Source organism: Haliotis cracherodii, unplaced genomic scaffold (assembly GCF_022045235.1).
Source record: "Haliotis cracherodii isolate W230 unplaced genomic scaffold, xgHalCrac1.p SCAF_17, whole genome shotgun sequence".
NCBI classification, from domain to species: domain Eukaryota; kingdom Metazoa; phylum Mollusca; class Gastropoda; order Lepetellida; family Haliotidae; genus Haliotis; species Haliotis cracherodii.
The window spans coordinates 19,638,296-19,650,367 of record NW_027266272.1 but is presented as its reverse complement, the minus strand read 5'-3'; positions in this window follow the sequence as shown (position 1 = coordinate 19,650,367).

The following is a 12,072-nucleotide window of genomic DNA, read 5'->3' as shown; positions in this document are numbered from 1 at the left end:
TCGGTTTCCAGATCTTTTGATTTAGTTCCAGGAGATAAAACAAAAATTCAAGATTGTTGAGGGGCTGACCCTTTCATGCGCGGGTGGCATTGGGACATTATTTCGGAATAACAAACAATAATCCAACCTCTCTCCTCCTTCACCCCCCGAATATTCAATCCTTGTACCCTAATAGACTATGGACACGATATATATTTTCATTCAAATATAAAATATATTTAAATATAAAAATATATATAATAAAATAAAATATATATATTAAAATACCTGTTGAGTAGGTGGGAAAAAAATAGCAGTTCAATTTTATTTTTTAGTGTCTTCCTCCACAATAGGTCGGCTGGTTTAAAAAGCATAGAAATGGTTTCAGTGTATGAGGAAAGCCTTCACCACAGCTGTTGCTGTCAGCATTGCAAACATGACGAAATCAAGCGGGAATACTGTTATGCATCCTATCAATTTCAGGAACAACAAAAAAAACTTTTTTTTACAATCGGCAGATCTGTGAAGCAAGAAGAAAGAAACGTGTGGCCTTTAGAGTTTTATGCTGTAGCATGCAGTGTACAACCAACTGCCTTTCCCTTTGTGTTGATGATCATTCTCATTAACATCGTATATGTAACACTCCGATTCCATACTTCCCAAATGGATCAGTTTGGCTCGGTGAATTGATGGCGTGTCATCAAACCCTGATGGCGTGGATCAATCACTGGATTGTCTGGTCCAGACCAATTTTTTTTCCGGCTGCCATGGTATCGCTGGAATATTCCTGTGTGTGGCATTAAACAAACAAATACACACCATTGCTCTTTAGGAGTTAATGATGAGCCTGTAGGTGTTTTCGTATTTCGTATGTTGTCAGTACACTGCGAATCAGTAAACACTCTCTTCACTTTAATAACATTTAAGAATATCTTGTAAGTACAGTCAAGTTCCGTTAATCCAACATGGTTGGTTGCATATGAATATGTCGGATTAATGAGTATGTCGGATAAACAAAACACTTTGTCGGATTAACGAGACTGATTAATGAGTGAATTCGGTAATTCGTTGCATGTTAGGTGTGTCGGCGTGCGAGACTGTCAGATAAACAGGGCTAAATAGCACTGATTTATTCGGTTCACATCATAAGTGTCTGATAAAGCTGATTGTCAGATTAAGGTGTCGGATTATCAAGACTTGACTCTATTTAGTTTTTGAAGTGTGTACACTATCTAATGATGGTGGGAACTTGTATTGGTTGTGACTAGTTCTTTTTTATCCACACCTATGTCCAATATAAACGCCAACAGGTGCATTATTTGGTCGTTGAAGTACGGGTACAGCTACCATTTTTCTGAGCCAAAACATGTTTGTAGTTTTTTAACCCACCTGTACTAGAAATGAAGGAGACCAGTGAGACTGCCCACATCTGCTTTATATATATAGATCTATACAAGAAGATTCAGAGTGACAAAACACACTTCACCAAAGATTGTTTGACAAGAAGTATGACTTCAACTTTCCAATAGACAACTTTCCCTTTATGTCGAGCAATATTCCTGCAGCTTACACAACTTTTAAGGTACAATTGAGCATGTTCTTTCAACTGAGATTTCATCATAGACTCTTGCTCAGAAGTTGTTTGATTAAGGTTACAACATTCAAGGCCTCTGTAAAACTTTCAAAACATTTTATGGAAGATATTTCCAAATTTGACACTTCAATGAGTCCAATTCCAATGCCCTATTTTGAGTTGTACCAAATATTCACAGTTTTTTCTGCTGAACAATTGACTTGCCTCTGCATGTGTTTGTGACAGGTGCCACCAGTGGGGCAGCTGTTTGTTTGAGAATGTTACCAGCAAGTACACAGCAATATGTGAGTGATTTGTACTTGCATGTAATTGTTCCTTGTCTATTATTACTTCTAATTTCAGGGTAGAACAGGTCTTCAGCAACCCATGCTTGCTGTATAAGGGGACTGCTTGTTGTAAAAGGCGACTGACGGGATCGGGTGGTCAGGCTCGCTGACTTAGTTGATGCATGTCATCGATCCCAATTGCTTGGATCGATGCTCATGATATCAATCACTGGATTGTCTGGTCCAGACTCGATTAATTACAGACCGCCGTCACATAGCTGGAATATTGCTGAGTGCAGTGTTAAACAACAAACAACAACAGAATCATACAACGGACTCTGTTTTTAGCGGTGTTTTCTTTTGAATATGGAATGGGTTTGGTTGCTGTTATTTAAATCACCTTGTTTATTTTCAATCAAGAAAAAAGAGCATTTAACTATGACTCTAAAACAATGAATATAAAAGGTGACTTTTGAAATACTGTTAACAGTATTGCAAAAACATGTAAGTGCACTAGTTTCAGTGCAGAACTTGCTGTTTTCATTGATTTCCCTTTATCCTCAACAGTGACCTCATTATGTTCTGGTAGAGTGTAATGATGTCATGGTTAAAAATGAATATGACGCAGCTGTCTGCAGGTGCTATTCTCAGAGTCGTTCCTTGTGTCACGACGTTTGTGTGTATGATGATATAAATGGTTTAGATTGCTAGAGTGATGAGAGTTTTGCAGGGTTTTTGTGGGGAGCTTTTTCCTATTTTGACTTGTATTTTGTGGTTGTTGATACACCAGCAATAAACATATTTGTAACCATTGTGTCATAATTTCTTGTACATCGTGGATACAGGTGAAGTCCTTCCGAAGATTATCAAGTGAAGTTTTCACTGGTGTCTGTTGGTGAAGTCCACTTGGAAATTACCGAGTGAAGATTTCACGTGTTACTGGGTGAAGATCTGGGTGAAATCCGGTATAGAATAGGTCTTCAGCAACCCATGCTTGCCGTAAAAGGCAACTATGTTTGTCGTTGAGGCGATTAATGGGATCGGGTGGTCAGGCTCGCTGACTTGGTTGATGCATGTCATCGATCTCAATTGCGTGGATCGATGTTCATGATGTCACTCACTGGATTGTCTGGTCCAGACTCAATTTTTTACTGACTGCCGTCATATAGCTGGGATACTGCTGAGTGCAACGTTAAACATCACAAACAGAACCTGCAGATTTCCGGGCCAACATATTGTTTCAGTTTCGAAACCTATAGATACCAAGCTGTTATCTCCAATAATCTCCATCATCCCTATGTGACTGGTGAAGGTGGTGAATATGACACAAGGCAACATATGGGCATCTGATTGGATTTGGATGGTTCTTACCGTAAATTTTTAAAGGGAATCACTAGTCCATACATTGTGTTAAAAGTGATATGTCGTAGTGAGTGAGTGAGTTAAACGCCGCTTCAATCTGTATTCGGGGGCACGGGTGACCCAGTCGTCTAAGGCGCCGCCATTCGCTGTGCAGTGTTGCGTCCCTTGGGCACGCCAGAAACCTATGATTGTGGGTTCGAATCATGGTTCGCCCCGATTATGTTTCTAGGTTTGTCAGCACTATACCCGTGCTCGTGGGCTTCACCTAAGTGGTAAACGCCTGACCTGCATCACTTTGCCTCCCACATTAAGCTGACACGCCGTGATATAACTGGAAAAATGTTAAAAGCGGCGTTAAACCCAACTCACTCACTCACAACTGAGTTATGGGGGAAGGCAGGCATGTGTGCAAGAAAGTGGTGAAGCAATTCCCCCGAAGCCTTACAGAAAATTCCCAAAGGATATAGGGCTAAAAAGGTTCATCATGGTAGGGATGTGATGCCAACTACAAAAACACATGGTTTGACGTGGGTTGCTAAAGATGACGAGTTCAGCTTCCGTAGTACTAGTACACACAACCGTTGGATACTTACAAAGGGAGGTTTCCTCAGGAAATGGTTACGGTATTCGATCCGTTAGGACTCCTTGCTCTTTTCATCATCAAAGCAATAATTATCATGCCAAGTCTGGCTCAAGGGTTTTGATTGGGATGAAGAGCTTCATGAGCTTTGGCTCAATCAAGTGAAAGAGTTGGAGACTTTTAGATTCCCGAGATGCTTGCTACTAAAGTTCAACATCGAGAACAGGAGATTGCATGTAAAAGAAAGTGCATATGGGGCAGTTGTATACAACATGACTACCTGTCGAAGTGGGACAGTGTCTAGTTGTTAGGTGGCATCTGAAATCAGTCAATATTCCCCGAATGGAGTTAATGGCAGCGGTACAAAGATTTGTGAACAGTCGCTCTGAATTAAGTTTGTAAATCACTTTGGGACTACTCACTAAGTCACGAAGAGCATTTTAATGCAGACTCGTGAAGATCCGGGGTAGAATATGTCTTCAACAACCCATGCTCGTCGTAAAAGGCGACTATGCTTGTCATAAAAGGCAACTAAAGGGATCGGGTGGTCAGACTCGCTGACTTGGTTGATACATGTCATCGATCCCAATTGCGTGAATTGATACTCATGATGTCAATCACTGGATTATCTGGTCCAGACTCGATTAGTTACAGACCGCCGTCATATAGCTGGAATATTGCTGAGAGCGGCGTTGAACAACAAACAAACAAATCAAGATTATTGTACGTATGTAGCAATGTATCAGTGTATGTGTGTGCGTGTGCGTGCCCCGGACACAGTATAAGTGTACTGACTTCGAGCCGACCAGTCCTTGTTTTAGCCCCTTAATGCAGAGCGCGAGACTGCCATTTTTAACGTCTTTACAGTGTTGACACCACATAAACAGAGCATTCAGACCCACGATCATCGGATTCTGACACGACGGAAGTGAGGCATCTAAGACGAATGGACAACACGTGCTCTGATATTATGTTTTCAAAAATGTCAGAAACGTATGTATCACATGATTAGTCACAACTACATACAACGCTAGAAACGTGTACAAAATCACGGATACTCCAGCCTACCAAATATGCTATGCATTCTAGATCTATTGGCTAGTTCTAACTTCTCAACAATAACGTACCAAACACACTATGTGTTATGTTTAAATTAAAAAAAACATGTCCTTACTTAATATTATTATTATATATCTTGCCAAACGGACCCGTGAAGATCCGGGAGAGAATAGGTCTTCAGCAACCCATGCTTGCCTTAAAAGGTGTCTATGCTTGTCGTAAAAGGCGACTAACGGGATCGGGTGGTCAGGCTCGCTGACTTGGTTGATGCATGCCATCGTATCCCAATTGCGTGGATCGATGTCCATCACTGGATTGTCTGGCCCAGACTATTATTTACAGACCGCCGTGATTTAGCTGAAATATTGCTGAGTGCGGCGTTAAACAACAAACAAACAAAACAAATCTTGCCAAACAATGATGGCCTCAACAAAAAAGCAAGTAGGTCACTCTCAACTGATTTATAATGCAACTGTTTACATTTCGTTATCTTTGATACAACATAATAAAAGGGAGGGGTCCAAAATATCAAAATCTTTCTCAGATAATTTTACTGCCTTCAACATACTACATTTGGTTTTTATTCCCGTAATTCTCACAAACTCATGATTTGTTAAGCATTCAGTTATTGGCTGTCTACCTGATTACACACAACATAATACCAATAATAATATTTAAGAAGTTCCTGTGCATCACTGACTTCATGGATTTTCTTTCTATATTTAATCATGAAGTTTCAGGCTTTTTGCACTTTGAATATACATAAACAATAGATACACAAAAGAACCATTACATATGCATGGTTGCTTGCACTAATGAAATTATATACTGAACCGCATGATCGCCGTCAAAGGTGGCGCGTTCGGGTGAGGTGTTTTTTGGTACCTGTTCCTGGGCAGTCATATTCCCAATACCCGCTTTCCACTTGTTATCGCTGTTTTTAGGAAAATTACAAATTACCAACCTATACTGTCTTTTGCCGCTTACTTTACATAGTTTTTAGTTGATGGTTCAGGTTGTGCTTTTCAGTTGAATTTCGTATCAGTGTCTGTTGGACTACCAATTAATGGTAGGTATTAAATATCCATAATAATAACTAAGATAAAATACTTCTACAGTCTCATCCTAATTTGTCAAAATTTGAATTTGAATAGCCTCCAATAATGAATGAATGAATTTGATGAAAATTTCTATTGTCTGAAATCCTTATGTACTTTCTTTTGTATTTGGTGTGGTAGCCTAGTGGATAAAGCGTTCTCTGAAACCCCGGGTTCGATTCACAAGGGTACACTGTGTGAAGCCCATTGCTTGAATGTTGCTAACAAGCTGCATGAGTGAGTGAGTGAGTGAGTATGGTTTTACGCCGCTCTTAGCAATATTCCAGCAATATCACGGCGGGGGACACCAGAAATGGGCTTCACACATTGTACCCATGTCGGGAATAGAACCCGGCGTGACGAGCGAACGCGTTAACCACTAGGCTACCCGACCACCCCAAAAGCTGCATGAAACTATACCAACTCACTGGCTCATTATATTGTATTTTGAGATCACTTACATGACCTGTGATTGAAAGTTTGGATTATTATGTTTAGTTCTGTTTTATGTAACAGAACCTATGTTACTCGCATTGTCTTGTTTACCCTTCCTTATATTTGATGTAATGCAAACAATCGAACAAATTCAGGTGAGCCTTGTGGCTCTTCATGTATTGTGTCAGAAGACCGGATACATTTTTGTAATTTCTGTACACTTTTCTGTTTGCAATGGCTCATTTACATGTTCAAAGAAGATTGGTTGAATATCAGTTGCAAGATAAATTGTCAATACCTTACTGTTCGAGAAAACAACATTTTACCCTTTGTAAACATATGTGTGTTTCTAAATTTTTGAATAACAAGTTTCTGAAGATGTTAAAAATTGTTTCAGGTACCTGGATTTTACAATCTGACACCAGCTACATTTAAGAAGATCCTGCTCAGACACGTCAGACAAGGGACTCGCCGGATGATGAAAAATCCTCCCCAGAACAAACAACAGATTCACCTCAGAAAGTGATGATTCTGAATGAATAATGCCACATCAGTGTGACTGTGGGTGGTTTTATTACGACTCTTATCAAGTCTGAATGAATTTATGCCACAGCACTGTGACTATGTCCAGGTTGTGTACACCAACGCTAACTGTACAAATCTGAATGACTTTTGTGGTTTACTGCAGAAACATGATTGACTTTAGATATTCTTCTTCCATGACATTCTTGTAAGATTTGACTAATTCGTTTATTTAGAAAATGGCATTGAAGGGTCTGTTCTGTAAGTTCTTGAAAACACCGACTGGTTACTTTATGCTATCTCCTCTTCTTGTTTGAACAAATTTCAATTTGTCAAATGTACCAATGAAATGTCATATAATCAATAAATATGATTTGTTTTGAAAAACATTACTTGTTTTGCTTCATTAGCATAAAGCCTGATCAGCCATAACATAGGTGCTGGGGATATATGAAATACAGTAAACTACGGTTATAACGAACACGCTTATAACGAACTGACGGATAAAACGAACTTACTTTTTTGGTCCCGACTATTTGCTGTAGTTATGCTGTATATATGCTTATAACGAACTCCGGATATAACGAACTAAAATTAGTAGTCCCTTTGAGTTCGTTATAACCGTAGTTAACTGTATACTTATGCCCTGAATGTTTTGCTTCAATTAATACAGCTCACTAAAAACAGGTTTAAGTTCCATGTTAGTAGACAAATGATATTGATATTTCTTCTGTATTTTATTTTGGTGTTTTTTTATGGATACCATTTGCCTTCTGCAGCTATTTGTGGCATTTGTATTCTGTTTCGAACTCCCATGAAACTACACTGTCCAGATATAACGAGTACTGATACGGTTCCTAACTAATCTTTTAATCTCACCATTGCCAAATGCCAAAGCACATAGCCAATGACTTTGCATTTTTTCTGAGTGATAATGGTGTTATGCCACTTTTAGCAATACTGCAACAATATCACAGTGGGTGACACCAGCAATAAACTTCACACATTAGTACCCATGTCGCGAATCGAACCCATGATCGCCATTGAACGCTTCAACCACTAGGCGACCCCACTGCCCCTTTTTCACAGAACAAACAGCGAATATGAACATGAAATTTAAGTATATCACCATACTAGAACTGATGTTTGTTCATTAGAAATGCGTAACATCTAAAAAGAACTTTATATGAAATTGAAAATTGTCTTCTCCAAAAATGCATGCCCATAGATCTCAGTTTTAGGAGGGTATTTACAAGTAAAATAACACAGAATATTACAACAGCTATTTGATATGCACAGGCTAACATTATTTACCAGAAACAAGACATGAAGAAAATTTGCATCTGGATACCTTCCGGAAACCTCCAGCAACCTTCAAATTTCTTGGTAACTTTCAGATAATTGTTTTTCATGTGTTTAACACTTAAGTGAACAAAATGGCGTGGTGTCTGAATGGGTCCTCGGTGTGGCCTGTGACAATGGAGGTGTCTGCTCGTCAATCGTCAACGCACGGTGTCTGCACTAATGTGTCGCTGGTGTGTCCCCATGATCTGTCGAGCAGTTTCCGCAGCAGTAACAAAAGGATCTTGAAGATGCTGTCGCACAATCTGACGATCCTGACGTCGGGTGGTGATTTGGTCTTCCACTCTGTGGTCGGTCATCTGTAGTGTTGGTGGTCTGGTACCGTTGTTGGAGCCTGTATATGGTCCTTACGTGGACTTGAAATGGCTACTTGCTGGGTGGTTCGTCCAGCTTGCAATTGCCCAAGGGCTGGGTTTCGCTGATTTCATGTAAATCTTGGCATGTGATAGCAATTCAATAACGAATGAATGTTATCTGATCTGGGTGGATTTTTATAGGGCAAGAAATGGGGGAACGCATGTGCATTTCAATTTGCACTGAACTCACGTGCATCGGGTTACCATGGCCGTTGCCGTGATGCGTTCGGGCGATTGGTTTTATTGTCATCTGCTTTGTTTTTTTATCATCAAATTTCATTTCACAAGGTAATGTTACGTTTTAGAAACATTGACAAAAATTACCAAGATATTTAGATGACAACTTATGATGCAATGCTACTTGGGGTGACGTTTCTTTTGCAGTTCAGTATATTATGATAAATAGCAATGGGTGTTAACGCTTCGTATGCTATTACTGCATTACCAAGTGTCGCTGGGGGGTCAATTGGCCCGTGTCACGGTCTGGTGCCAATCTGTTCCCAGTCTTTGTTTCCGACAAAACCAGGCGGTCATCTATCTCATTCTCTTGTGATCTAATGACACTCCAAAACCATGTATTGACTGGATGTATGTTATCTTTTATACGTTCGCTACTACATTTTTGTATTAAGGATTTTTTTGTAATTATGATTTGCAAACATTAGGGTAATTTATATGTACATTCAGATATTTATGTAGTCATGGTCATTTTTGCCTCATCAATGATTGTACATATTTTGTTGTGAATCTTTAATGACGCCGTTGGATATCTTCTGTTCAGTGCTTTATTTAGATACTTACGTCTTCAGTATAGATATAGTTGTTGGTTTGCTATTCGTGTTTTCCCTGTGTTTAGAAATTCACGTTGGCTGGGCGTCCAAGGCAGTTGTATTCCCTGGTGGTCCAGGAGAGATTGTCACCTCCGACGTCCGCGCGCTGTGCATTAAAGTCTTTCTGAAAAAAATGTGTTCACCCTTTAGACTTCGTTAAATCGTTCACGATTGTGTCGCTACTGGAGTGATCACGGTCGAAACTCGTTTCGTCTGTAAGTGGGTTCGGGGCTATGTCAATCGAGATTCTCACTTAGTCTGGTGTACTGAACTAAACTTAGTTACTAGGGTTTGTAATACCCAGTTTCTCGACTTATCTTCGGATAACCAACCTTCCCGTGATTTACTAGCCATTTGAGAACTTAAGTATTTCCTTGTTCAGTCAAAGTGACAGATTTTTTAGTTGATTTTCAGACGTAACTGTCTTTTTGTAGTCCAAATGACTTATTTTAGGGATGAGCTCTCAATGTTTATTCCCGTTATTTTACTCAGCCGAGGCTCGCTGACTTGGTTTATGCGTGTCATAGTATCCCAATTGCGTGGATCGATGTTCATGATGTCATTCACTGGATTGTCTTGTCCAGACTCGATTATTTACGAAACGCCGTCATGTGGCTGGAATATTGCTGAATGCGACGTAAATCAACCAACCAACCAGAACCAGTGGGTAAAGCCTGATTTTCTGAATATATTTTACGTACGCTTTAGTGACAATTGAATAAGGTGTGAGTGAGTATGGTTTTACGCCGCTCGTAGCGATCTTCCGACAATATCACGACGTGGATACATGACATCGGTTTCACACATTGAACCCATGTCTGTTGGGAATCGAACCCCGCCTTCAGCATGACAAGCAAAACTGTTATTTTACTGTGTTATAAAGTGATACCCATAAGGAAGAGAATTTATGGATTTCAACTTTTATATTTTGAGGAAAACAACGTTTCAGAGTATATTTACTCCTTCATCAGGTGAACAAAGCAGAGAACATGGAGTGAGTGAGTGAGTTGGGTTTAACGCCGCTTTTAACAGTATTCCAGTCATATTGCGGCGTGTCAGTTTATGTGGGAGGAAAGCCCCAAGTGATGCAGGTCTCAGACGTTTACTGCACTTCGGTGAAACCCACGAGCACGGGTATGGTGCTGACAAATCTAGAAACATAATTGGGGCGAACCGGGATTCGAACCCACAATCATAGGTTTCTGGCGTGCCCAAGGGACGCGACTCTGCACAGCGAATCGCGGCGTCTTAGACGACTGGGCCACCCGTGCCCCCCAGACAATAATGGAAGAAAAACAAAATAATAAGATAGCAAAGGTGGAAACTAAACAAGGGAAGCCAACAATTAATTGGCGCTGGTAGGTGATGAACGATGTACAAATGGAACCCAACACGTAACCTTGACATTTATTATCGATCAGTTTCAAGTAGCCTTATAGGCTGGGCATCTCTTTCAACGGTGTCAGCATTTTATTTGTTGTTGCCATGTTAATGGTGTGATGCGACAAGCTAATATATGCATCGACCCGTGAAGATCCGGGTTAGAATAGGTCTTCAGCAACCCATGCTTGCCGTAAAAAGCGACTATGCTTGTCGAAAAAGGCGACTAACGGGATCGGGTGGTCAGGCTCGCTGCCTTGGTTGATGCATGTCATCGTATCCCAGCTGCGTGGATCGATGCGCATGATGTTAATCACTGGATTGTCTGGTTCAGACTCGATTATTTACAGACCGCCGTTATACAGCTGGAATATTCCTGAGTGCGACGTTAAACAACAAACCAACCAACCAATCATCTTCTCTCTCTCTGTGTCTCTCTCACGTTTCATGCTCTGCATCGCAATTTTCTCTTTGAGCATGCGCGCTTGTCTCTGGTGTGAGTGGGCACGGGTGGCCCAGTCGTCTAAGGCGCCACGATTCGCTGTGCACAGTTTCGTCCCTTGGACACGCCAGAAACCTATGATTGTGGGTTCGAATCCCGGTTCGCCCCGATTATGTTTCTAGGTTTCTCAGCACCATACCCGTGCTCGTGGGTTTCACCGAAGTGCAGTAAACGTCTGAGACCTGCATCACTTGGGGCTTTCCTCCCACATTAAGCTGACACGCCGCGATATAACTGGAATACTGTTAAAAGCGCCGTTAAACCCAATCCACTGACTCACTCACTCTGGGTGAGACCGAAAAATATGATGTATGTTGTTTTTTTAATTCATGATTAACAGGCTCTAAACCGTCTTCAGGTTTTTTTCACATTAATTAATTTTGAGTCGGTTGATCCGAAAAGCATGCCAAAGAAAGAAACGGCTAATGAGCACAAAACAGTTCACCAGTAACACGTCTGATCGAGGCCTTGTGGGCCATCATGGCAACCCTGTTATATGGCGTCAGCGTTTGATACTCACTAAAATGTGTATAAACTGCAAAACGTCAGCCCTGACAAAAAGAAGCCATTTCTAACAAAATACCGCCTAAATTTTAAAAGAAGGCAAACGAAACAAGTATGAACTATGCAACTAACTCATTTAGGCGAATCACGTGTAACTAACAACAACTTTAGCTTCGCCAATACAGAGACTTGTGAGTATCGGATACATTTGCCAAGAGTTAATGGTTGGTTATGTTATAAGTTG